Genomic DNA, 22,934 nt, shown 5'->3' with positions numbered 1-22,934 from the left:
AATGTCATCATAATGGCCAGTCCCAGTAAACAGCTTTGCTGCCCTATTTTGGACTAATTGAAGTTTCCAGACCATTTGCAAAGCCAACCCAAGATAGAATTGTATTGCCGGAATTTAAATGGGTGGTTACCAAAGTGTAGATAACTGCAGCAAGACCGTTTCTGCCCAGATAAAGCTGCAGTTGGGATATCAGCAAAAGCCACTGAGGCCATCTGTATCTCAAGGCACAGTGCTAGATCCAGCCCATGAAGCTGATCCAGAAAAGGTTGAACACCGAAATGTATGCCTTCAACTGCATCTCTGTTTATTGACCCTCTAATCCATTACCAAGTCAAGCACCATATCAGAACACCCCTTGCCTCCCCAGGACTTCATTAAAAGGAGAGGTAGGGCTGGGTGTCAGCCACATGTTGATTCACACTCCTCAGTCCATAACTCTGGGTGTCCTCACCTATCAGTTTCAAGTTTATTTTGAGCAGCATTGGGGATAAAACCTCACAACTTAACTGCAAGAGGCAGAGCAATAATCCCCATGCACCATCTTCTGGAATTAACCATCAAAACAGGAGTGGATCCACTGTGGTACAACCCTCAATTCTGATAGTCTGTCCAGAAGACTAGAGGTTGACAGGATCAAACTTGCTGAAAAAGTTAATGTAACCACACGCCTGTTTGTCTGTCTCTTGGCAAAAGTTGTCCCACAGGTCAACTAAGAGTTTCCATTCCAAAACCAGACCCAAAATCCAATTGCAATGTATCTAGGAAAGCAGTTCAATACAAGAGAATCTGGAGCAGACTTGCAACCACCAGGAAAGAGATGCTAGCGATTATTATATTATATCTTCCAAGTCCAAGTTAGGTTTCTTCAGGAGCAGGACAGTTACTGCCTCTGTTAAAGTGGTTGATTCCACAGCCTTGTGCAACCTCCTGGACCCAGCTGGAACATACACACCTTTAGAACTTTGCACACAGACATTATAACGTGGAAGTTGGGTTGTTGGCACTTGTCTTGAGAGACAATGAAATGTGCCTCCAGGGGTGAAGTCAAATTGCTGCATTAGCAGCACTGAAGTGACCTCTACAGGGTGCAAGCCTACGCAGCATGTATGGAGGTCTTGTAGTGCCCAGATGACAAGACACCCCCCATTCAACTTCACTGATGTGGTGGTCCAAAAGCAAAGCAATTTGCCACCAGCTTGGCTGCAGGAGTTGCTGGAAGAAGGTGTAGAAGGTGTCATGCAACCACCTTAGGGACTCCACTCCAGTTTTGTGTAGAGTTGACTCCTTAGCCTTTTCTCCTGAAGATATCCTCCAAGGCAGCAGAGGTTTAGGATCAGAGTTTTCCTTCTCCTAGACAGGCTACCTTTCCAGGTTGGTGAGACTCACGTGCCCCTTACTTCCCTCTACAGCACAGGCAGAAACCGCCTTCTTGACTGTTGGACCCACTCTTCATCTCATCCATTGAATCCACCGGAACCTGGCTTCACATGCAGGGGAAGTCCCTAAATCACTAAACCCTCCCCTGTTTAAGCTGGCCTGTCGAAGCTGTTCTTGGGGTGTGGCTGCTGTTGCCTGCTGAGCAGGTGAGAGCTGAGTGGGGGACCAAAAGTGGGCAAATTATCACAGAAGGAGCATGAGAGGTGTCCCCCACCAGAGGTACTACCCCTCCAATACTTTCAAATAAATGAGCTCCCACATGTACTGTATGTGGCTACATTTTGGGGTGGGAGGAAACAGATGTACGGCAGAATCCTAATAAATTCAAAAGTTGGTTGTTCCTATTGGGTAATCAGCAAGAATAAAAACCTCACTTCAAATGTACTGTATTTAACTAATTAATCTCTTTAAGCCAGGGATGAAACATGGACACAGGAGGACTAAATAATAATAAAAATAAATTATTATTATTATTATTACTACTACTACTACTACTACTACCAACATTACAAAATTCCAGCTGTTTTCTACTCAGTCTTCACCAATACTTTATCAAGCCATGACCAAGCCTTCACCTATGTCTTGAAGGTACAAGATGCCTCAGTTAGCAGAACCATATGCTGCAAAGTTTTATAAGTTGTACCATCTCAGATTCAGAGCAATGGAGACAGATCAAATCAAATCAAAATGTTTATTCGGCTTTACGCCCATCATGAAACACAACACAACAAAACAAAACAAATCAAATAAAACAGCGGACTCGTACAAGCCACAAGCAATACAACACAGTTCACACCTCACAAGGACAGACATTAGCCAATCACAAGAAAAGCTCAAGATTAAGACTAAGATTCTGGCACCACACCAAAATCAACATCTGCTGTCACCACAGAAAACCCTTACAGCTATCAATAATCAGCCAACATTCCATTCCGTCTCTTGTACGAGAGGACGGCTGTTAGGAATTTAGCAACCTGTAGGGTAATATAAGGATCCACATCTTGAAGAACCCAGGCAAGCTGTAGGTCTACTGGTTTGTCAGCCATAGGCTGGATTATGGGGTTTAGTATATTAGCACGGGCTGAACTGTACAAAGGGCAGATAAACATAACATGATGTAGAGATTCCGATGTTTTCATTTCACAAGCACACATTGAAGGGACTTGGCCCTTAGTGAATCTATGTCTCAGCACATTTGTTGGAAAGACATTGAACCTAGCTCTAATGAAGGCATATCGGTGAGACGCGGCCATAAGCGATGTTAAGTAGGACGGAGCACGGTAGATAGGGGTTATGCCGAAATTTAACGGCGAGCAGGCTCCACCACCAGCTACGAAATTTTGGTATAGCTCCGCATCATCCAGCCTTTGATTTATGCACCTTTTTGCCACATTTAGATCCAGTTTGAGCAATTCAGTGGGCGAGATCTCATAGGACAGCAATTTGGCATGGATTTTTCCTGACCACAAATTTGTGAAGTCATCTCGCCACATGCATTGAATGAGATAGTGGTTCGGGAGTTTATGCCATAGAGATAATGGAGACAGGTTTTTCCTACTGTCTGGGGATAGGCAATTTGTGGTAATATCACAAATTTTATGATCTGTTTTTTAGTATACCTAAAATCCTTTGCTTATTAGGGATCACCCCACATTTTCTTCAAAAAAAATTGCTTTGCACATGTAACTACCATAGAGTTATCAAAATTTTCAAAAGTTGGGGGTTTGTGGCTTGGCTTTTGAAAAATAAGGGGTCCTCAGTAATTAGCTATTTGGAAAGCACTGGTCTACATCGCATTACGTAATCCAGGAGTAGCTAACACGATCACTCCAAATGCTATGAAATATAACTTCCATCATCCCTGGCTATTGATAATACTGGCTGAAGCTGATGGGAGTTGAAGGGCCCTACATTGTCTAGCCCTGCTCTAATCATTTGTCCTTAAAAGTTTGGGTATATTGCCTACAATCAGCTTCCCTTGTCACAAACATCAAAATAATTATATTTCTACAAATCCACTAGGATATACTCATGCAAGTTTATAATGATGGCATGATTGCCTCTTTGGAGATACAGGCTCACAGATCTGAAACTTATGTGCCATTTACATTTGGATATTGTCATTAATGAACACATTATAGCCTACGCTCTGTCATGTTTTATTGCTTACACATTGCTTCTTGTAAAATTAATCATGATTCACTCATTTGTTACAGATGCAAACTGGCAAAGGCAAAGATGTGGCTGCATGAACTTTAATGAGGAGGTAACATGAGGGGAAGTTGTACTTCTATACTTGAAAGCCATTTACAAAAGAGGAACATGCACTATCAGTCCACCTTTTGTAGAGAAATTGAAGTAAAATTTCTATTATATGATGTGCCTTGAACTGGGGGAGGAAGGGCGAACAATAGAAGCTTGTTGACTTCATTTCAGTCCTTCCTGGAATTATTGATGAGTGCTTCTTAATACCATATGTAGCCAATGTATTCTGAATTTCTGATGCACTTAACCTCCTAAGTAAGTGACTAGATGAACAACATGAATCTGCATCTAATCTGGTGTATTTTTTTGGTCTTCTTATCTATCATATGTACTCCAAGGACAAATTTGATATCATATGTAAGTTTTTTTTGAATCTTTTGTGTTTAGGGGAAGGTGGTATTAGATTGAGATCCTAACAGCCATTCAAAATTATATTGGTTATCTCATGAAAACCAATTAACATCTAGCATTCGGCTCAAATATTTGTCTGTACAGCCTGATTTATAATTTGTCACTACAGGTAGTTGGAATGGACCCTACTTGAGAATTTTATACTACAGGACAGACGGCGGAGATAACCCAGATAAGAAAGTCGTATTTATTTAGATAGCATCTTGAGAAACTTTTATTGAAAACAGCAGGATCAAACTGGTTTAGGTTACTCTAGTTAAGGGAAAACAAAGATTTGATCTGGTGGTTGACTCAGGTTTCCTTGTGTTGTGCTAAACTGCGGCAACTGTGAAAAAGGCAAATTTTATGCTTGGAATCATTAAGGAAGGAATTGAAAATGAAACTTGATATCATCATGCAGTTATATAAATTGATGGTGCAACCTCACTTGCAATACTGTGTACAGTTCTGGTCACCTCACCTGAAAAAGTATATTATAGAGATGGAAAAGGTTCAGAAAAGGTCGACCAAAATGTTCAGGCAGATGAAGCAACTCCCCTCTGAGGAAAGGTTACAGCATTTGCAGCTTTTTAGTTTAGAGAAAAGGTGAGTGAGAGGTTACATAATATAAGTGTTTCAAATTATGATGGTGTGGAGAAAGAAAAGTTTTTCTCCCTCTCTCATAATACTAGAATTTGGGGGCATCCAATGAAGCTGAATTTTGGAAGATTCAGGACTGTCTTCACACAGCACACAGTCCAACTTTGGAATTTGCTCGCACAATATGTGGTGGTTTCTGAAGACCAGCTGCTGGAAACTGCCAGAGGGGAGAGTGCTCTTGCACCCAGGTCCTGCTTGCAAGCTTCCCATAGACATCTGGTTGGCTACTATGAGAACAGAGTGCTGAACCAATAGCACTGGCCCAATCCAACAGGCTCTTCTTATGTCCTTATGAAAGCCAGACCAAGGCTTTATTTTCTGGAACCAGGCAGAATTTGAAACAAAAAGTCGAAGCCACATTGGAATTGTCTGCCTTCCGAATAGAAGCCATGATGGCAGCCTGTATCTGTCACGGCCTTTTCCTTACAGTTTAGACTAAGAATGCTTTGCCTCAGCTCTATGTTGGCTGTCAGGCAATGATTTCTGATAAACTGTTGCCAAGCCAACACTGGCAACTACCTCCATCAGCTGCTAAAGCAACTGAATGGGATCAGATTATTCTGTAATTATGCATTAGGTACTATTATATCTGACTGATGAACTGGGTGGGAATTACCAATGAAGAGTGTGCAAATATACTAATCTGAATTATACTGCAAAGAAAAACACAGAATGGCCTTCAAATAAATCTTTAACAACTAAATGTATAGCATGTCATTACTGAAATGTCATTACTGAGCAGAAACAGAGATTTTGCAAGTTTACTTTGGATATTACATATAAGAAAGGAACATGACCTATTCAGGGTAGTGTTGTCCATGTAGCATTGGAGGTTGTCAATGTAGCATGGGAGGTTATTGACTTGCAAACAATCCTAACCCCATGACCTGCTCAGGCTGGTTAGGATTGTGCAGAACTGCTCCTCCAGCAGCCGAAAAAAGCTCAGCATTCAAGACAGAGAGGGGGAAAGTTCCCACTATCCTCACAAAAGCACCACTGGCATAGATCTACCACTGATGGTGTTTCCATTGGCATTCTAGAGGCATAAGAGCATAGGATAGAGAAGCTCACTCATAGAACTACTAGATCCAAGCATCTTTATTTGATGGGGAGGCTCACAGCTCCTACCACCACCACCCATGCTAACCTAAAGCTGGTTTAACCAATACCCCTCTCCATTGGGAAGGATAGATTGAGTCAAAGACAACTGCACTGGGATGTGAAGGGTGTTAGTTAGCAAGGTTCAGAGAAAACTGGTGATTGACATCATCCAGATAAAAGTGAGAAGACTCAGCAGGTCACCTAAGTTTGTGGAAATACGTATATATGAACCAGGGCTTGGGGGGGGGGCTTGTTAAGCTGCTCTGCTGAGGAAGTCCCTCAGTCAGCAGTGCTGGCTCAAGCAAAGACGAAGCTGGAGTCTCCGCCTAGAGAAGGCAGCTGGGCAGCACAGAGTCCCTGCCAACAGCACACTAACTTGCTCCACAGGAGGAGACCATGCTGGTGGTTTTCCTACTAACACCTTAGTGGGTGTGAAACAGTAGGTTTTCCTCACCCTCTTTCCTACCCCAACTCCTTTAGTGAGATCACCAGAGTGAACAGAGACCTGGTGGAGTCCCACTTATGTAGGTTCAGGTTGAGCTTGGCAAGAACTTCTCTTTCCCCCAGGCTACTTTGGCTCCTTTGTTCTCCTCTCTCAGTGACTCACATACACACCCGCCCAAGTTTTCCCCTTCCCTCCCTGACCACGTTGTGTGTGCATGCAGGGAGAATGTTCAATTAGAGCTGGCTGCGCTCATGCACATTGTTAGCAAGAGTGTGATAACATTCTTACATTTTTATTATATAGTAAGATACAAACACACACATATAGTGCAGAGGGGACCTAAGTGGGCAAATAAAGCCCCAAAATGACCTGCCAAGGATTAAGCTTGTTCAGTGGGCATGGAATATTAAAGGAGACAGAAAATGGGAAATTACATGGAGTATCCTGGAAGAAGGTATGGCTTGGCTAGCTTGAACACTGAACAGGTGCACTCCACATTGTAACATTTTGTTGAAGGTCCCATTTGTTGTTGCTATTAGTAACAGAAGAGCACAAGGGTTGTCCAAATGCTGGGTAAATATGGGCTGTGTAGGTGGCTGAAATGATACATAGTGATCTCAGTTTCATTATGCAATGTTTACCAGCTAAAACATAACACAGGCATTGCCATTTCAAAGCAGATTATTAGGGACAGTAGAACATAGAACTGATCATATTAGCTCATTACATTCATATAGTTCATTTTTTCTGAGCCTAATGTATTGGTGTTTAAACGCAAGTTTCAGTAACCTGTGCTCCATATGTGGAAAACAGCAAAGAGAGCAAAGCGAAATTAAATGAACTCCCAAGATCACAGGATAATCTAGAGACAGGATTGGAAAATAAATGAAGCCACGACTGGAGTCATTATTATCAGTTCCTTACTCTAAACTATCTTGAATGTTTTTACATACAGGAGGGTTGCATTGTGTACAAATAAACACATTATTTTATCCCAGCTTTCTGTTAAAGAAGGATCTAGATTCTTTTCGGTGGTCATCTGAAGTTGCAGTACCAATGAGTAAACTCCATTAAAGTCAATTGGGTTTATTTCTGAGTAGGTATGGATAGAGTGCACTGTAAATCTTTCTGATAGAGATCAAAGGGACTAACAAGTGCTAAACACTAAATAGATTGTGCTCAAAGTTTTAGACAGTAGTTTACTGTGGACTTAGTGTTGCTTATACATGCATTTATTTATTTTTTGTGTCGCATCCATATGCTGTAGTCCTCATCACAATGCATTCCATATACCCCTACACCATTTGTTTACATGGGATTTCTTACTTACTTGATTTTCTGATAAAGGGTAAATCTGGATTAAATTTCAAAATAATATGTGTGGCTGCTGTGAAAAGCTTGCATGCTTGAGTGGTACTGAGTCCAAAATAAACTGCCATGTGGAAGTAGAGATGACAGAGAATTCTGATGAAAAAAGAAATAGGAGCAAGAATTGCCAATATTCACTTATTTGTCCCAGATCCAGAGGCAAAATCAATCTAGCAAATATGATTGGTATTCACTCTTTCTGTTACTTTTAGTCCACAAATGTTATGTAGTTGATTACTTCCCTCCCTCACATTTGCATTGAAATGAATGGGGTGCAATAACAAAATGAAAATATAATTAGATAATTTAATAATTTACTACCCAATGTATGTAAATTATGCAGATTAGGTACATTTGATGCATCAGGCAGCAAGATGAATAACATTATTTTTGGCAGAAGATAGACTTGAGCAGAATGGAAACAGTGCTGCATGTAAAAAAAATGCAGGGCAGAAAGGATGCCTTCTTATATCCTCATGTAGAAGAAATCAAGCATCAAACATTTTAATGGAATCTGTGTGGCATATTAACCTGCAGTGCTATTTTTCTAGAAAAAGAGGTGCCAGAACTCATCATGAATGTCTCCCTCGTTCTCTTAGAATGGTAACGGCGCCCAACTGAAAGGTGCCGCAATTGAGCTCCTGTGAGTTCCAGCTGAAAAAAGCCCTGTTTACCTGGCGTTTTAAAAGCAGATATAAGAAACAAAGGAAGGTGGTAATTAGGATCTATTGCATCCTTATTTTCATATCAGCTCAAATTTTCTGTTTATTGATTTTATATGTACTTGCCTGTTGTAGGTGTCTGGCCCAATGCCTGCTAGGCAAACATCATTTTAGCCATGGGAGCATGGCCAATTAAAAAAGAAAAAGCCCTCTAGTTGGTTCTGCACACCCCCCCTCAGCAGGGTCCAACATATGCAAGGAGGACAGAGACAGAGGGCATACCACACAATTAATTGGGGCTCTGATTGAATTGGGGGGGGTCCCTCTTCATACAACCCCCTCAGAAAACCTTCAGGAAATCAGCAGCAAGAATCTGTCTGACTAAAGGCTTTGTAGAGCACAGTCATGCACACATTTCACTGTTAGCCTACACAGGTAGTATTAGCCCCTGTGCTTATGTGATGCTAGATTTCACTCCCTGATAGGAGCTCCTTGCCTCTTCCCCCATGGTTCATGTGTGTGCATGTCACTGTTGCAGCCTGTAATGTTTTTCTCCTAAGGACATGGTGCCAGAATGATCAGGCCCATCCAATGCAATCTTGGACTGAAATTTGAAGGTAATGACTTTCAGTCACAATTCATAAGAGGTTGATCTGAAATGATGGTCTCGAGGTGACAAGGTTCTCCTCTGTAATGCCCCTTATCAATCATTCGAGCTCCCCTGCCACCTTCTCTTTTTGTTAATAAAGGGAAAATGCTTGTAGTCAATAGAAAGGTGGGATTCCCCAAGGAGAGGAGAATCAGCTAATAGTGAGCAAGAAACATTTTCAAAAAATGAAAAGTTACCATCTAAACCGGAATTTGGAAAATGAAAAGAAACTATTTTTTAATGCATCTAGAACTGAAAGGCTTTTATATGCCTGAATTATTATTGAAGTCTGGCTTGATGTGATTACAAGGAGCTGTTGTTTCATGAGTGATTTTTAATCCTTTTGGCAGAGTCAGACAGGGTATAAATTTGTGAGCCAATTGGTATGCAGATCGTCCAACTGCCTGGGTATTGATTTGAAAGATTCAGAATGAATGTGCCCTGTTTTATAAGGAAAGCATTTGAAGAAGGAAAGAGAATGCTCTGCGTTCTGAGAAGCTTTGCTAAAACATTGTCACACTGAAGCAGCAGTGTCTATGTGAGAACCCTGATGCTACTCTGAAAGCAGAGATCCCCCAATAATACACTAGTCACATGGTTTAATTTTATTATTTCTGTCCACGCTTTCTTACACTTAAGGCACCTAGCAAACATATTTCCAGCAACAACGAAACTATTTTTTTTAAAAAAAGTAGAGAATAAAACATAGCACAAGCTTTGAGGTGTATGTGAAAGGTGCAATAAATTCCTAAAACAACAACTTAAAAGCAATTAGCAGCAACACTATATATGGTGGTACCATTTTGGAAAGTCCTTCTAAAATGATGAGTCTTGCTACTACACGTGGACATCACCAGATGGGCAGCATTGAAATCAGATTGATTATATTCTCTGCAGCCAAAGATGGAGAAGCTCGATACAGTCAGCAAAAACAAGACCTGGAGCTGACTGTGGCTCAGATCATCAGCTTCTTATAGCAAAATTCAAGCTTAAACTGAAGAAAGTAGGAAAAACCACTGGGCCGGTAAGATACAATCTAAATCAAATCCCTTATGAATACACAGTGGAAGTGAGGAACAGGTTTAAGGATTTAGATCTGCTGGACAGAGTGCCTGAAGAACTATGGATGGAGGCTCGTAACATTATACAGGAGGCAGCAACGAAAACCATCCCAATGAAAAGGAAATGCAAGAAAGCAAAGTGGCTGTCCAACGAGGCCTTACAAATAGCGGGGGAGAGAAGGCAAGCAAAATGCGAGGGAGATAGAGAAAGATACAGGAAATTGAATGCAGATTTCCAAAAAATAGCAAGGAGAGATAAGAAGGCCTTCTTAAATGAGCAATGCAAAGAAATAGAGGAAAACAACAGAATGGGAAGAACCAGAGATCTGTTCAAGAAAATTGGAGATATGAAAGGAACATTTCGCTCAAAGATTACCATAATAAAGGACAAAAGTGGTAAGGACCTAACAGAAGCAGAAGACATCAAGAAGAGGTGGCAAGAATACACAGAGGAATTATACCAGAAAGAAACGGATGTCTCATATACCCCAGGTAGTGTGGTTGCTGACCTTGAGCCAGACATCCTGGAGAGTGAAGTCAAATGGGCCTTAGAAAGCACTGCAAATAACAAGGCCAGTGGAAGTGATGGTATTCCAGCTGAACTATTTAAAATTTTAAAAGATGATGCTGTTAAGGTGCTGCACTCAATATGCCAGCAAGTTTGGAAAACTCAGCAGTGGCCAGAGGATTGGAGAAGATCAGTCTACATCCCAATCCCAAAGAAGGGCAGTGCCAAAGAATGCTCCAACTACCGCACAATTTCACTCATTTCACATGCTAGCAAGGTTATGCTTAAAATTCTACAAGGAAGGCTCAAGCAGTATGTGGACCGAGAACTCCCAGAAGTGCAAGCTGGATTTAGAAGAGGCAGAGGAACCAGAGACCAAATTGCAAACATGCGCTGGATTATGGAGAAAGCTAGAGAGTTCCAGAAAGACATCTACTTCTGCTTCATTGACTATGCAAAAGCCTTTGACTGTGTCGACCACAGCAAACTATGGCAAGCTCTTAAAGAAATGGGAGTGCCTGATCACCTCATCTGTCTCCTGAGAAATCTCTATGTGGGACAAGAAGCTACAGTTAGAACTGGATATGGAACAACTGATTGGTTCCAAATTGGGAAAGGAGTACGACAAGGCTGTATATTGTCTCCCTGCTTATTTAACTTATATGCAGAATTCATCATGCGAAAGGCTGGGCTGGATGAATCCGAAGCCGGAATTAAGATTGCCGGAAGAAATATCAACAACCTCAGATATGCAGATGACACAACCTTGATGGCAGAAAGTGAGGAGGAATTAAAGAACCTTTTGTTGAGAGTGAAAGAGGAGAGCGCAAAATATGGTCTGAAGCTCAACATCAAAAAAACGAAGATCATGGCCACTGGTCCCATCACCTCCTGGCAAATAGAAGGAGAAGAAATGGAGGCAGTGAGAGATTTTACTTTCTTGGGCTCCATGATCACCGTAGATGGCGACAGCAGCCACGAAATTAAGAGACGCCTGCTTCTTGGGAGGAAAGCAATGACAAACCTAGATAGCATCTTAAAAAGTAGAGACATCACCTTGCCAACAAAGGTCCGTATAGTAAAAGCTATGGTTTTCCCAGTAGTGATGTATGGAAGTGAGAGCTGGACCATAAAGAAGGCAGATCGCCGAAGAATTGATTCTTTTGAATTATGGTGCTGGAGGAGACTCTTGAGAGTCCCATGGACTGCAAGAAGAACAAACCGATCCATTCTTAAGGAAATCAGCCCTGAGTGCTCACTGGAAGGACAGATCGTGAAGCTGAGGCTCCAATACTTTGGCCACCTCATGAGAAGAGAAGACTCCCTGGAGAAGACCCTGATGTTGGGAAAGATGGAGGGCACAAGGAGAAGGGGACGACAGAGGACGAGATGGTTGGATAGTGTCTTCGAAGCTACAAACATGAGTCTGACCAAACTGCGGGAGGCAGTGGAAGACAGAAGTGCCTGGCGTGCTCTGGTCCATGGGGTCACGAAGAGTCGGACACGACTAAACGACTAAACAACAACAACAACAAAACTGGGGTGTAATTGTCTGAAAATCTCAATGACAAGCTTATCTAGAGGGATCTTTTCTGATTCCCATCCTGCTTTTCAATCTGAACTAAAAGTGAGCTGTAGTCCCCTGGTTCCACTACAAATATGAACAATTTTCACATATTATAAGCATTATTATACAAAGTATTCTACATATACTATTTATATGTGAATGTACTTCAGGTTTCCTAAAGTAACCAGAATATAAACAAATACAATGCATAAAACAATGCATATAACTGTATAAAAAGATGTTGTAATTTTTTCTTGATTTTCTTGTTTTATCTTTTGTAAACCACGCTGAGGGTTTGTTTGTTTGTTTGTTTGTTTGTTTGTTTGTTTGTTTGTTTGTTTGTTTTACAATCAAGTGGTATGCAAATTTTATGAAATAAATAAAAAGATTTAGCACAGATTTAGCACATTCACAGATTTAGCACCTCAGTGAGAAACAGGTCTATAAACAGAAACCCGTGAGAGACTAAGGATGCTTCACCAATCCTATAAATCTTCACCCTATAAATCTCCATCCTCTTTTGGTACCAATACTACTTTTGTGCAGGGAGTTTTCCCTGACCATAGAGATTTATGTCACTCACTGAAATATGAAGAAAACTGAACCGGGGTGGGAATTTAAACTATTTAAATATTATATTTACTCCTGGGGGCTCAAAAAACACCTGAATCTTTCATCCTCAGATTGTCAGTTGTGGAACTTGTTTGGAATATTTAACGATGACAAAGAAACCTTATGGCAGCTGATTAGCCTCTAGTAAAGCTTCCATCAAGTTCCCAAACTCTGTTGCTGCCTCTCATGTATTCTGGCTGCCATAATTGGGAACAACTTACCAAATCAATTGATGTAGCCTCTGTAACCACATTAACACTCCAGTTATCACCAGAGCTAACAAGTCACCTTTAGCAATACAATTTGCACTAAACTCTTTAAGCTTTCTCCCCTCATTTTTTCTTTGGGTAAATGTCACTCAGCGCTTTCAACAGACATTATCCCTCAGATCACCTAAACTGCCAGTGACAGTCCCTTTCTCTCTCTCTCTCTCTCTCTCTCTCTCTCTTTCTCTTTCTCTTTCTCTGTCTTTCTCTCTGTTGTCTGTGCAAATTATACTACACAAAAAGCATGGAAGGAAAGCACAGAAAGATAGATGGGTAGGCAGACAAAGGGCTACAGAGGGCAGCGGTCATTCATGAGAGAGAAATGAAAAGCAATGTTCTCTGAATATATTTTTTCAAATTTGTTTTCAAATGATAATCATATGTTTAAAGGTGGTTATCAGGTACAAAACATGAAAGCCTCTGTTGCTTACAAAATAAGAGGGGGGGGGACGGAACTTGCCTATATAAAGCATCACAATGGTTATGTATTATTATTGCAATTAGTAGACAAAATTATAGTGGGGGGATGTAAAGCAATATATTTTGGTTTGCTTTTGTTAATGTTGCCATATTTTTTTTAAAAAAAATGGCAAGGACAACTGCATTACAATTTGAGGTTTTGCCATCTCTGAAGCTCCATATCAAGAAAAGATTCAGCTGCTAACTTCTCCCAGTGTTAAAAACAGAAAGGCTTTGCCAAGCTAATAATAATGAGGTTGGCAACTCTTTTCTTTCTCTCCTTCACTAGCGCAATCCTGAGCAGGAAATTAGTACCTTTTGCTTCTATTTTTAAATAACCATTGAATATGAGCCCTAAGTTATGGGTATTTATTTAAGAAGGCATTGTTTTCCATTCTGTACTGTATTCATTGAATGAACAGTGTTTCCATTCCACTGCAGTTCGTGTTCCACAAAAGAAACTATGCAAATAAAACAATAAGAATGAAATCTGTTTTAATGATGAGAAAAAAATTGTGTCCGCATGGCAGATGACTGTGACATTCCACTTTCCACCATTATTCTAGTCAACACAGTAAAGGAAGAATCCCCTTTATCCTAGTAACAGAAGATTTTGATTGAATGCTATGGAACTGTGATACCCTAACCGTGGAAAAGCTTTCTCAAGGGAAGACATCTGCATCCTGCATTAAAGTGAGTCACAGCTGCACATTTATTATGTGCAGAAACAATAATGCTTTGGGGACTTTTTTATTTATTTAATCCATTCCTATGTTACTCTTCTGTTTCAAAGGTCCCAGAACAGCTCACAATAGTTATAAAACACGATATAAAGAAAACAAATATTTCACACACACACCCAGAGTGAATACTCTTAACACATATATTTGGTGTAAAGTTCATAACAGTGGGCGAATAAAGGCTATGCAACACCACCTTAGCTCAAACGGAATCACCTGAGGTGAGGCTCTCATTGCCAACTCTCCATGAACATGTGCTCAGTTACTGTTGTCCAGAGTTCAGCAGAGCAATTCCTTCAGGTCAAAAAACATCAGACCAAGCAACCCATTGGGGTGGACAACAATGTGAGATGGTTGGTCAGACACCCTTCACCCAAGAGGCCTCAGGATGCTTATCTTATATCCAAGTTAGTTCACTGCCTGTCCTAAATGTCTATATCAGTAAGATGCAAGAAGCCAAATCACCCACACACAGTCCAAATCAGAACAAAGCAGTCACAGAGAGATGGAGACAGAAAACAGGAGAATCAAAAAGAGTACCATAGATAAAGATCTGTGTTGAGGGAGATGGATATACCCATGCCAGTTAAGGCATCATTGAGGGCTGGAAAAGGTGGTTTCACCACTAAGGTCGACTTTAGGCAGAGGAAAGAGGAACCCACAAGTATTTTTATCTACTCCTAATTTCTGATTTAATGACACCTCTACCAGGATTGCATTAGCAGCACGAGCAATAATGTTATCATAATCCATCAATTCTGCTACAGCATTATGATAGGCTGAACACAGACACTTAATTGGTCTAATAAATGTCACCCTTTAAACATGAATCACTTGTTATATAGCGATCTGGGTCAATGGCATCTCAATGATGAGACATAAAACCAAATTCTAAACCACTTATGCGTATTGGAGATTCCATGATTCCTGTCACAGGAAAGAGCCATGTGCACAACCACAAATAAAAAGGTAAAGGTAAAGGTACCCCTGCCCATACGGGCCAGTCGTGTCCAACTCTGGGGTTGCGTGCCCATCTCGCTTAAGAGGCCAGCGCTGTCCGGAGACACTTCTGGGTCACGTGGCCGGTGTGACGAAGCTGCTCTGGCAAGCCTGCACCAGCTCAGCACACGGAAATGCCGTTTACCTTCCCACTATAAAGCAGTACCTATTTATCTACTTGCACTTAAGAGTGCTTTCGAACTGCTAGGTGGGCAGGAGCTGGGACCGAACGATGGGAGCTCACCCCGCCGCGGGGATTCGAACCGCCGACCATACGATCGGCAAGTCCTAGGCGCTGAGGTTTTACCCACAGCGCCACCCGCATGCACTAAAGGTAAAGGGACCCCTGACCATTAGGTCCAGTCATGACCGACTCTGGGGTTGCGGCGCCCATCTCGCTTTATTGGCCGAGGGAGCCGGCGTACAGCTTCTGGGTGATGTGGCCAGCATGACTAAGCCGCTTCTGGCGAACCAGAGCAGCACACGGAAATGCCGTTTACCTTCCCACCGGAGAGGTACCTATTTATCTACTTGCACTTTGATGTGCTTTTGAACTGCTAGGTTGGCAGGAGCAGGGACCGAGCAACGGGAGCTCACCCCGTCACGGAGATTCGAACCGCCGACCTTCTGATCAGCAAGTCCTAGGCTCTGTGGTTTAACCCACAGCGCCACCCACGTTCCTTTATTCATTCACTTCTCCGGTTCTTATCATTCCCAGCAACTGCTTTGTTCAAACTACACTCGCACAAATTGTGGCCCACCAAGCTGAATGTGACCCATCAGCCATGACATGGTGCACAAGGATCTCAGTGAAGCCACCTGTGTTCCAAATCACATCTGTTCTGTGCAAATGTCCACATACACATTCACTAAATGTGCAGAGGGGAGCAGGACAGTGCCACTGGTATTGGCATGCCCACTGGTTGGGGAATCTCCCATGCATTTAGCATTAGTGTGAAAGGGGTCTGTGAGTGTAGAGCTCCCCCAGGCAATCTTGGAGCAATCAGGATTCCTGACTGCATAGAAAAGGTGTACATGCACATGTTCCTTTTACACAAATCCTGATTCTCTGGATATGAACTGTTGGCCAAATAGGCATGATTCTGATCTCCTGCCAGGTGTTGGGTAGGTGAATGTCTGCATACTCTATGCACAGTTCTAGATTCACAGTCTCTTTTCAGCCCTCCACTGAATGTACATAGACAAGAATAAAATTTACCCCCATGATCAGTTTGGCTTCACCCCTGGAGGCACACTCCATTGTGTTTCAAGACAGACAGATGCCAACAACATCATATACCCATGCCAATGGAAAGAATGCGGGTGGGGCAACAGGATGAGACCTCTGTCCAGAATAATAACATAAAAGCAAGGGAAAAGCCAGGAAGTGGAAGAGAGCTAACTTCAGAGAACTGTTGCATAAAGCGGTAGAGCATTTCTAGCTTGCTGAACTTTCTGAAATGCATTCTCCCAAAATTCAACATGTTCCACCATGCCTTTTGTACATATGATGCACCAGCTCATCAAACAGACAAATATACAATCACTCTCAGTGAAGTCTCGGCTTGTATTCCTGATTGTTCCTATTTAACTAAAAGAAAATGGCTATCGACCTGCATTAGCTTGATTGCAATTGTCAGGTCCTGCATTCGCTTTGAAATATTAGGAAACGGCTCGGGAAAATCAATTGTATTTAAAAGATCCTGTGAAAAGTTTTACAGCTACACATTAGGAAACTGTGTTAAGCAAATAAGAACTAATTGTTCTCAGTTTCCACAGTAATTGTCCACTCTGCCTCAACTTCCCTACACACAGTCATTCAACGTGAATAGAAAATTTAAACAAAAGTTGCTCGAGGCAAGGGGACAATGAGCATTGGCGTCTGAGACGTGAATGTGTTTTACAGCACATCCTGCTATATCTCTCAGTGCTATGAAAACTACAAGTCAAGACAGCCTTGAGCACCTCAAACTTCCATATGTCATAATAGAATTTCTCCCAGAAGTATGTATGCCCTTACACCAGGAGTGGAGAACCTTCAGGTATTGCTGGACTACAACTCCCAGAATCCCTGACCATTTGCCATGCTGGCTGGGACTACTGGGAGCTGGAGTTGAACAACATCTGGAGCTGCCCCTGCCACAGTGGGGCAGCGTGGGTTGCCAGTGCACAGGGCCACATGGAGAGGTGTGGGAGGGAAACTGACGGAGAACGCATGTGCATTCAGCTGCATAACAGCATCCATGTCCCCTAGGAGACTGCAGCCACAGAGATAAGAAAATAAGTCATTTGTTGTCTGTACCACTACTTCTCTCATAGAAAGGCTTTTGCCTTTTTCTGTCTCTCTTCTCAATCTGCACATCTGTCAATTTGTTTTATACTATTTTTATAGGCTGCCTTCTAACAGAGGTCCTCTGGACAGCTTGCAAGAAGAAGAAAGAGCAAGGTAAAAAAAAAATCACAATTTCAATTAAAACACAGGAAAATGCAATGCTTAAAACACAACTTCAGGGACAAAACAAGAGCAGAATTTCACAACTCAGCAGCATTAGAAACACAATATAAGAGGGGGAAATCCATGGAGCTAAAACAGTACTGTACTAAATCACCACATAAATTGAAATCTACCATTTAGAAGATTTGTAAACCCACTATTTTTAAAAAAGAAAAGAAAAAGAAAACCAACCAGTTATTTTTGCTTCATTTTTTCACTGATGGGCAGTTGCGCTAGTAGAAGTAAAATTAAAAATAAATAAGAAAATGATGTGATTGCTCTGACTGCAAAGAGGAAAGATTAATTAGGGATTAATTTGCCAGGAAAGAAGAAGAAATGGCTAATTAAAGTTCCATTTCATTGAAGCAGGGAAATACAGGACTCACTTTAAAACACACCAAATGCAGAGACCTTTGCTGATTGAAGGTTGCAATCATGAGTACACTTTTTAGAACTTGGTGTGACTTCCACAGAAAGACTTTCCCTCCTGGTAAATGTTGTGTGGAATCAGAGCTTTAATTCCTGCCTCCCGCTGATTACAAAACAGCAATGCCTCAACAAGGCTAAAGGGCCTTAGTGTGGAAAGGATCCAACTTGTATTAGAAATGAGAGCCTTATGGGAGCTAGGATTTAAATGATCTCTTGATGTAGCTCAAATGCAAGGTGCTTTGACAGAGCTATAGAGAGAGAGGGTTTGCATAGTACTTAATGCCAGCTACCACTGTCAAATGTATCACTCCAGGGGGAAAGAAGCTATAGTGGTTCCATTACTGTAAATAAGTGTGAATTTAGCAGGGCTTATAGCTGCCATAATTAAAGGATTTCTGCTTTACCTGTGTTCCAGGGATGAACATATTCTGAGAAAGCTGCCTTTATTTCCTTGAGACACTTCCTAATATTTAACAGCTGTTACAAGTTTAGTGATGAGATAAACAACTCCATTAGCACATTGAAATTATCCATTCAAAATACAAGAAGAGTTTTCAATTTACAATACTTTCCTGTTTTGATTTCTAGTGAAATTTCTAATGACAAATTCAAAAAGACCAAGGAATTGGAGTTCTGAATTCTGATATTCCAGTATTAGTTGATCAACTTTTCATTCAAGAGCATGTTTAGGTCTGATCAACAGCATGAATCACAGCTAGGCGTCTTTTATATACATATGAGTATTGTTATTTATTTCATTTTATAAAATTAAATGGATTTAAATGGATTAGTATGGCTCAGTATCAAGCAATTGTGGTTCAGTATATTAATAGTGACATACACGGATGTTTCCATTCTGTCCTGCAGATTAGCATTAAATCATAAAATATGGAAGCTGGTCTATGTTTGCAATGCTAAAAAATACTGAAAGCACTTGCTGATTGATGGCCATTAGTGAATGGCAACATTTATGTGGGAACAATGGAAACAAGGACTTGCTGAAGATGACCATGCTGGCTGGGGTGATTAAAGCTAGAGGCTAGCAACATCTAAAGAGCCACAGGTTCTTCAACTTATCCCGGTCTAACAACAAAACTATCTCCATCATCATCAAAAGTAGCAGTAAGTAATACTAGCAAGGGGGTCTAATGTGCTTTTAGCTTTATGATGTCATATATCATTAAGTTTTAACTCTGGAATTTTGTACACTACATTGGCAAGGCATTTGTGTCCTGAAAAGCAGTACAGAACTATTTTATTCCATAGAAGAAGACACCCATAGGCAGTGACGGTAAAAATGGGCAGGGCTATAGTGTTTCTGAATGTGCTAGTTTCATTCTTCACTGTCATGACTAAGGTAGTTCTATTTCCCATGGATTTGTCTATTAACTTTTAAAGCCATCAATGCTAGCAGTGATTGCCACCGTGTTTCTCATGTTCACCAGTGTATCCTGCCACTAGTCATAAGAGACAAATGAAGGTACTTTAAAACAGCATTACGCTGTTCTTTCCAATTGAGCAAAATATGCCATGGATAATTAGCAAGTCTTTATCTTATATTATACCTCTATGTATATCTCAATCTGGAAAAGGCCCTGTATCTGCTAAAGCGTATTAGTATTACACAACAGTACAAACTTATGATCACCGGTTCCTTGAATTTACCAGGAGGCACCGTGTCAAATAAATAATTTAGAGTGGCTGAGGCACCACAAGAAAACAAAGCAATCAATCATCTTAGCTACATTATTGATCACCAATAACAAGATACTTGCTAAGACAAATGGTCCTGTTATTATGCCACTGAGTTTTTAGCCTATCCTGACTAAATAAATCATATTGAAGTGTTTGTTGTTTTAAGATGTGCAAACATATCTATAACAACCCCTCCCTTTTCTTTTGCCTCTGACTCTATGTATAGGATTTATATTATACAGTACACATGCTATTTGTCAGTCTTCAGTCTCTCACCAGGCATGATCATCTTTCTGTCTTATCCATCATTCATCTGTTGGTTCAGAATGTCATCTGTGTATATCTTTCTTACCTATAAGGTACATATATTCATTTGACCACATATGCAGGGCAAAGTGAAATGCATGTCTCTAGGAATCAAATTCCATGGGTTATCAAGACAGAAGTAGTTCTGCCAAGTCACCCTAAGGTGGCACGACACGTTCATGCTTTAAAAAAATTATATTCACAGTTTATTACTATTTTAATGCTTTTAGAGATAGTATGCTATGGTTTCCCCTTCATGGATCACTGCCTTGCCGTGGCGAAGGGGCTTGAAGAACTCAGAGAAGCTATGAACTATGCCGAGCAGGGCACCCAAGATGAACAGGTCATAGTGGAGAGTTTTGACCAAACGTGATCCACCTGGAGGAGGAACCGGCAAGCCACTCCAGTATCCCTGCCAAGAAAACTCCATGGACAAAGACAACAGGCATATAAAAGTTATGACGCTGGAAGATGAGCCCCTCAGGTCGGAAGGCGTCCAACATGCTACTGGGGAAGAGTGGAGGGCAAGTACAAGTAGATCCAGAGCTGATGAAGCAGCTGGGCCAAAGCCGAAAGGACGCTCAGTTGCGGATATGCCTGGAAGCGAAAGAAAAGTCCAATGCTGTAAAGAAAAATATTGCATAGGAACCTGGAATGTAAGAACCATGAACATGGGTAAGTTGGAGGTGGTCAAAAATGAGATGGCAAGAATAAATATTGACATCCTGGGCATCAGTGAACTAAAATGGACGGGAATGGGTGAATTCAGTTCGGATGACCATCATATCTACTACTGTGGGCAAGAAACCCGTAAAAGAAATGGAGTGGCCCTCATAGTCAACAAAAGAGTGGCAAAAGCTGTACTGGGATGCAATCTCAAAAATGATAGAATGATCTCGATACGAATCCAAGGCAGACCTTTTAACATCACAGTAATCCAAGTTTATGCACCAACTACTGGTGCTGAAGAAACTGAAATTGACCAATTCTATGAAGACTTACAACACCTTATAGAAGTGACACCAAAGAAGGATGTTCTTCTCATTATAGGGGATTGGAATGCTAAAGTAGGGAGTCAAGAGATAAAAGGAACAACTGGCAAGTTTGGCCTTGGAGATCAAAACGAAGCAGGGCAAAGGCTAATAGAGTTCTGTCAAGAGAACAAGCTGGTCATCACAAACACGCTTTTCCAACAACACAAGAGACGACTCTACACATGGACATCACCAGATGGGCAGCATCAAAATCAGATTGATTATATTCTCTGCAGCCAAAGATGGAGAAGCTCTATACAGTCAGCAAAAACAAGACCTGGAGCTGACTGTGGCTCAGATCATCAGTTTCTTATAGCAAAATTCAAGCTTAAACTGAAGAAAGTAGGAAAAACCACTGGGCCGGTAAGATACAATCTAAGTCAAATCCCTTATGAATACACAGTGGAAGTGAGGAACAGGTTTAAGGATTTAGATTTGGTGGACAGAGTGCCTGAAGAACTATGGATGGAGGCTCGTAACATTATACAGGAGGCAGCAACGAAAACCATCCCAATGAAAAGGAAATGCAAGAAAGCAAAGTGGCTGTCCAATGAGGCCTTACAAATAGCGGGGGAGAGAAGGCAAGCAAAATGCAAGGTGGTTGGATAGTGTTTTCGAGGTTACCAGCATGAGTCTGACCAAGCTGCGGGGGGCAGTGGAGGACAGGAGTGCCTGGCGTTCTCTGGTCCATGGGGTCACGAAGAGTCGGACACGACTAAACGACTAAACAACAACAATGTTATGGTTTCTTTGTATTACACACAGAGAGAGAGAATGCAAGAAAAGGCAAGTCTCCAATAAAAACTACCCATGTTCATATTAATCCAGGGGACTAGAACTCAAATTGTTGGAGAGCTATAGGGCTGACCCTTTCTCCCCACTGTTATTCTTAAGCTTAGGAATGGTTTGCTAAAGGAGGTACACAAATGTGTGTTGTTTTACTACTAGGATATTAGTAGCATTCCTCAGCATTCCCCCAATGTGGAGCCCTCCAGGTTGTTGGACTCCAGCAGTCGTCAACCCCAGCCAGCAGGTCCAATGGTCAAGGATGAAGGGAGCTGTAGTCCAACAACTTTTGAAGGGCTCCATGCTGAGGAAGGCTGCGGTATAGAATCAGCACAAATAAAACTAACTGCATTGACTGCATGTGGAAAGTAACACAGATGAGAAAGTGACTGATCCATCCTTACTTCCCCCTCCTCCAATAACAAATTGTCCCTGGGCTTTGACAAATAATAGATAAAGATATATATATATATATATATATATAGACCCACTCTAGCCTTCTTATTGTGATTTTCGATCATTGTAACCTTCTCTTGGATATTATGGTGAAGAGCAATATGAAATTGTCAGGGACTCAGGAGCAGAGGCACAGGGGAGAGAGGAAATGGAGAGCGAAGGGGAAGAATCTGAGGGCAGCGTAGGGGAGTATGACAGTGGCACGAGAGATTCCATGAGCTTCTCCAGTGAATCAGAAGATTCCCAGAGGGGGGCGCCGAGGGCCAGGGCAAAGGGGGTCCCAGGGGAGATGCAGCAGAAGCAAGGGGCCAGCGGGGACTCCCAAAGCAGCAGCGAGAGATCAGGACCAGCTTCCCCACCAGAGCGTAGTGGGGGGGAAGAGTCCCATGTATCAGGGCCAGCGTCTCCTCCAGCAGGGAGAGAAGATGAGTCAGGACTGACCACGCCTCTATCGGAGAGTGAGGGAACGGAGGGGAAGTCAGGTCCAGCTAGCCTCCCCGAAGGGGGAAGCAGTGACAGGAGCAGTGTAACGGTCAGGAGAAAGG

Source organism: Podarcis cretensis, assembly GCF_951804945.1.
Source record: "Podarcis cretensis genome assembly, chromosome: 1".
NCBI lineage: Eukaryota > Metazoa > Chordata > Lepidosauria > Squamata > Lacertidae > Podarcis > Podarcis cretensis.
This window is presented reverse-complemented; position numbering follows the sequence as displayed.